Here is a 6,329-nt window from a genome sequence, read left to right on the forward strand (position 1 = left end):
GGAAATGACTAGTCAGCTAGACTCAGAATAACTATTTACAGGATTTATTAAAAGGAAAAATAAAACCAGCAGAGTTTCTGCATACAAAACAAAGCAAAATAAATCCTTTCTTTCTCTCTCTCTCTCTCTTAACCATACACAGCACTCCTACTCCTAACACACCCCACATCACACTGTGCTAGCAATCCCTAGATAACAGAGTTGAGTGCTGGTCGTTAACCAATCAGAGTAAGTAGTTTCTAGGTCAAGCTGACCTTGGCTTTCTGCCAAGAGTAAATTGACACTGCCTTGAGTTAATTGTGTGAAGCCAGAATCTGTAAGTTTCCCATGAGAACCAATTAACAGAAACTCAACACCCCCTCACAGATTCTGCTGGACAATTAACATCAAATACACCTATGTAGGAGATTACTTTTCCAGCAAACCTAAACCCTTGCACATTCGTTTGTTCTTTACCTTTGCCAATGGTTTAGTTAACACATCTGCTACATTTTCTTCACTTGATACATAAGTACAGGTGATTACATTGTCTTGTACACAGCAACGTACATTTTGGTATTTTACAGAGATATGTTTGGAACGTGATTTGAAACCCTCTGTTTTACTTAAGGTTATACAAGCTTGATTATCAATGTGAACTTGTACTGGTTCTCCACAATTTACATTTAAATCTGCTAACAAATACTTGAAATAAATCACCTCGTTGCACAATTCACTCAACGCGGCGTACTCTGATTCCGTTGATGACACACTTACAACGTCTTGCTTGCGTGACCGCCAGCTGATTAAAGCTCCACCGACCATTATGACCAGTCCTGTGACAGATTTTCTATCTGGCAAATTTCCCCAGTCACTATCACAGTAGCAACTCAACATTTCATCCTCTGAAGAATTTAATTGTAACATATAGCCAATTGTCTGTTTGAGGTATCTCAGAACTTGTTTTACCCCTTTCCAGGCATTTAGTGTGGGTTTTGAGACCAATCTACTTAATATGCCTACTGCATAGCTAATATCAGGTCTGGACCACTGTGCTAGATACAATAAACTTCCAATTACAGAATGATATACATCAGGATGTTCAAATTCAGGACTCTCGTCTGTATGAAGTGTTTTTATGAAACCTGGATCCATAGGCACCACAGCCCCTTTGCAATCCTGCATCCTGTATGTAGTCAGTAGTTGTTTAACTTTGTTCTGCTGACTAATTAGGCAGCTGCCATCTTGGGCCCAGCACACTTCCAACCCTAGATATGTCCTAACCGGGCCTAAGTCTTTGCCCCCTCAGGCGCTGCTACTGGTGTAAAGACCTTGTGCTCATTCAGAGAGGACATCTCTTCCTCCATTGCCAGTTTCCAGAGCTCTGCCTCCTCTTTTGGTAACTTTAACACCTCCTGAAAACTCTTGGGTTCTGCAATCACACTAAACACATTTGCAGTATCTGGAGAAAAACGCACTGGAGGCACTCCTTTGTTTTGTCTTTTAGATCTTCTGGGAGAAAATTTTTCTTCTGACCCACTTTCCTCCTCAGAACTATGACCTCTCTTTTGTTGCTTAACAACTGGTCTTTGGGCAACTCCACTTTCTTGAGAACTCTTATCTGAACTTTCCTCCCTCTCAGACTCTGATTCTCTATGTTTACCTTCAGAGTCATGAAGCTCCTGGGAAGGTTCAAACCAAACCTCAGTATTGGCATGTAGTCTCTCCCAGCCACTATGTTCACAAAAACTGGCATTCCTGGAGATCACAATGCCATTTGTCCCTTCAGCAAAGCGGAAACCTTTTCCCAGCTCCTGGTAACCCACAAACACTAACTGTTTGGTCTTAGGATCTCCCTTCTTTCTCATTTGTTTTGGAATTAACACCCAGGCTTTTGATCCAAACACATGCAAATGGTCAATTTTGGGTTTTTTTCTGAAACAATTTAAAGTACGGGGTTGTACCTATTGTTTGATGAAAGAGCCTATTTTGGAGATAACACACGGTGAGCATGCTCTCCCCCCAATAAGACATGGGCAAATCAGAATCATCAAGCATGGCAAACATCATGTCTTGTAAAGATCTGTTTTTTCGTTCTGCAACGCCATTCTCCTCTGGGGAAAAAGCGTTCGTTTTTCTATGCCCAATGCCACGCTTTTGTAACCAATCTCTAAAAGCATTTGACATAAATTCGCCACCTCTGTCCGTCTGAATCCTTCTGAGTTTAATGGACAGAAATCTTTCCACAGAGGCCACCCAGCCTTTAAACTTAGTGAACACGTCACCCTTATTCTTCATGGGAAAAACCCAAGAATAACGCGTGGCGTCATCCACAATTGTTAATGAAAAACGCGATCCACCCCTGCTTACAGGAAATGGACCAATTACGTCCATGTGAACCAGCTGTAGCGGTGACTCACTAACTCTGTCACTTCTGGGGTAAGAGACTCTGTGGATTTTAACCTTTTTACAAACGTTACAATCAAGGTACTTGTTACAACTCTTTAAATTACCCCCATCAGCCAATTCAGACATTTTTAGTACACTTTTCCAGCAAGCATGCCCCATTTTCCTATGCAATAAGTGCACACAGTTGTCATGTATAGCTTTGTTATTCACTGCAGGCTGAGATTTACTGACTACTGCTGCAACTTGAGATCCTGCTTTAAGCCAAAACAAGCCTCCCTCTGACTTAGCAGTGCCTAAAATCTCACCAGCCTTCTTAATAATGCAACTGTCTCCTTCAAAATACACTTTAAACCCAGCTTTTAGCAAACAATCTACAGACATCAGATTGCTCCTTAATGACGGCACACAAAGTACATTTTGCAGGCATTCACGAAGACAAGGAACAAAAACTGTACCCCCCGAAATCACTTCGGAAGTACTTCCGTCTGCTAGAGCCACCTGGCTGCGCTGTGCTGAGTTCTTGGAAACAAACAATTCATCTGAATTTACGATGTGCCGAGACGCTCCCGAATCGACCACCCAGACAGCTTGTTTCTCATCAGCAATCTTGACCTCGGCAGTCACCAGCTGAGCCGACTGTTTTCGTTTGAAGAATTTCTTTTTACGCTGCTGCTGCTGCTGATCTCGTCTCTGCTCCTGCACCGGCAACTGAGACTTGACCAACTCAGGACATTGTCGTTTTAGATGCGCTGAAGACCCACATCGGAAACAACGCCTAACAGCAAACGCAGACTCTTCACCGGCACGCTGCTCTTGCTTCACCCCTGGCACGGCATGAGAACTCCTTCCAAACCGCCCGCCTGTAGAAGCCTCTGCAGCCAACGACCTTTCTTGCCTCTTCTGCCATTCTTCAATCAAACGCCCAGTAACGTAACTGATTGATAAATCACGCTCCTGTATGCCTTCTAGAGACAAAACTAAATTATCCCAGCTTTCCGGGAGAGAACTCAAAATAATAGCCACCTTCTCCTGCTGGTCTAATGCACAGTCTCTTTCCTGTAGCGCAGCAAACTTTAACTGTAAACTGTGTAGGTGTTCCTGCATTGTAACCCCAGGCTGTAACATTGCCTTGTACAATGCCTTGCGAATGAACAGCTTGGAAACCGCTGTCTCACGCACATGGAGTTCTTTAAGTGCTTGCCACACACCTCTAGCTGTCTTGATTCCCCTCACATACGGCAACTGGGAATCTTCCAGCCCCAAGACAATTGTGGCCCTTGCTCTTTGGTCTTTATCGAGATCTTCATCATCAGGCTTCGCAGGAAACTTACTCACCACTTGCCAGAGACGATCCCTCTGCAGCACTGCCTGCATGCGTTCCGACCACAGCAAGTAATTGGAGTCATTCAGACGCTCAAAAGCCATCTGAACTGGTTGTGAGGCCATCTTGAGAGCGATGTCCCTGGAACCCGGAACCAGCTACTCACGACCACCGAGAGAGAAAACAGGAACCACAGCACCCAGCACTCACACGCTGCAGCTGTTGTCCTTCTGTTCGCTGCATCACCAGCTCACAACAGTCAGGAACCAGCCAGTGTCCATCTGCTGCACCAACAGGAACAACAACTTCTGGAACTACTGGAACCAACGCCGTTGATGCTGACACCACCACAACTCAGGCTGGCAGCACAATACCCATAACCTCATGGAACTTTGAAGTGTCAGGCATAGCTCTAATGGCTTTAGCCCAAACGTAGCAGAGTTTTCCTGCACAGCGAAGAAGCTAGTTGAGGTGGAAATGACTAGTCAGCTAGACTCAGAATAACTATTTACAGGATTTATTAAAAGGAAAAATAAAACCAGCAGAGTTTCTGCATACAAAACAAAGCAAAATAAATCCTTTCTTTCTCTCTCTCTCTCTCTTAACCATACACAGCACTCCTACTCCTAACACACCCCACATCACACTGTGCTAGCAATCCCTAGATAACAGAGTTGAGTGCTGGTCGTTAACCAATCAGAGTAAGTAGTTTCTAGGTCAAGCTGACCTTGGCTTTCTGCCAAGAGTAAATTGACACTGCCTTGAGTTAATTGTGTGAAGCCAGAATCTGTAAGTTTCCCATGAGAACCAATTAACAGAAACTCAACAAAATCCACATAACAGTTACCTCATTCAGTCACACTTTACCAGCTTCCTCTGTCAGGAGAACCTGAGCTTACAGGGTTAAACAGCTCAGAGTGTACGCCCTGCCTACAATTTGGGAGGGGGGAGATTATGCGTCAAAATCTCCAGCCTTTTTTTTCTTCTCTACTTTCGCTTTTGAGGAGAGAGGACGTGTTTTCATGATGCTGTTCGCTGTGATAGACAATGGATAGTCTGCTGTAAATAAAAACTGCTTTTAGCTGCTAAGATCCTGAGTGGACTTTATTTAAGCACACTGAGGAAAGCACTTGAGTTTACAGCTTTCTCTGACCGCTGTTGATCTCTGCGTGTTGCTCGGAGCCTTTGGAATGTGGCCTTTGAAGTCCGGAGGCCTGGCCGATAGCTGCGCAGCCGAAGCGGGCTGGACGCCAGGCTTTATCTGAGCAATAAATCTTCTTCATCCTCGCATAAATATCATAGAGGACTCTGTCAAAAGCCTTACTGAAATCGAGATGCACTATTTCCAAAGCAGTTCCCTGATCAACGAAGTTTTTAATCCATCCAAGAAAAGAAAAGGAGAGATTTCTCTAGCTTGTCTTGTTTTTGAGAAAGCCATGCTTTCATCCTGTATGTTTATATTGTATAAACTTCAGATGAAGGGCAACTAAATTTTAAAAGCACAAATGAGGATATTGACAAGCTGGAACTTGTGCAAAGGAAGGAGATTTATGTCTTTAATTTGGAAACCACATGACCCAGTGGTGCTGACTTGGATAAAATATTGGTGGAGGGCCAGGTAAGGCCCGCCTTGCACGATCCATCATATGATGCATGTGTGGGAATGTTCAGGGATGCAGGAAAGGATATATTGTCTGAGTATATCCTTATCCAACTTGTGCTAACAACTTCCACAATATCAGCAGAGTAACATTCCCTTTTATTTTAAATTTGCAGCGTCTGCGTTTGCTCAGGCTCGCTAAAGCCTCTATAATAACTGTTCTGGTATTTTCCCCTTATTCCCTCATAAAATAGAAGAGACGACACAGTCTTTTACAAAAATATAAAAAGAGTTTACTCACATTCTGTTCACAATCAGATCCCAGAAGGCAGACTTAGCTTAATGAAGTAACATACACTTGGAGTCTATCTCTTAAGAAGACAGTCCCTTTTTCCTCTCTTGGCTGGAAGCCAAGAGGGCATCTCTGGCTTAGTAGATGTTGTGTCTTCGATGCATGTGGTGAAAGAGAGAGAGAGATGGCTGCCCTGCCCTGTGCTTTTGTCATTACCTGCACAGGTGAGGCCACACCCACCTCTAGTCACATGCAGAGGAAGTCTGTCCCAGCCCAGAAGGAAACAGGAAGTTTACCTGCTGGGTGGACAAACATCCCTCCCCATGTGTAAACATGTTCACTCCAGGAATGTTGTACTTGACTGCTCTTGTGTTTCACAGCATGCATGTCATTAGAATGGCAATGCCTATAATGGAAGCAACTTTTTAAAAAAGTAATATTTTGAGCCCGTAGTTCAATTTCCCAGCAGCTCCCCTTGCCCCAGAGACACTTCTAGCATTCCATCTCCTCTACCTGTGGCATTGTTCAGCAGTGGGGAAAGTGACCTCTTCACACCGGATGTCCATTTGGTATGGCCCTTTCCAGGTTTGTCTTTCATTTGTTCTCCTATGTGTGTTGTCAGTAGAAGCCACAATTCTGTGGGTACTCTAGGTGGTGCAGAAAGCACCTAGAAGCTCCCTAGAGGTTGAAGTGCTAATCAAACTTCAGTTTTGCGCTCTATTAATTCC

At 43.9% G+C, this 6,329-nt stretch overlaps 1 protein-coding gene across 4 annotated transcripts in view; it reads left to right on the forward strand.

Annotated features, from left to right (window-relative positions):
- The window catches only part of LOC128412035 (zinc finger protein 420-like), a 621,951-nt gene that overhangs the window by 322,602 nt on the left and 293,020 nt on the right, over positions 1 to 6,329 (forward strand). The window lies entirely within an intron of this gene.

Source organism: Podarcis raffonei, chromosome 4 (genome assembly GCF_027172205.1).
Source record: "Podarcis raffonei isolate rPodRaf1 chromosome 4, rPodRaf1.pri, whole genome shotgun sequence".
Taxonomy (NCBI): Eukaryota; Metazoa; Chordata; class Lepidosauria; order Squamata; family Lacertidae; genus Podarcis; species Podarcis raffonei.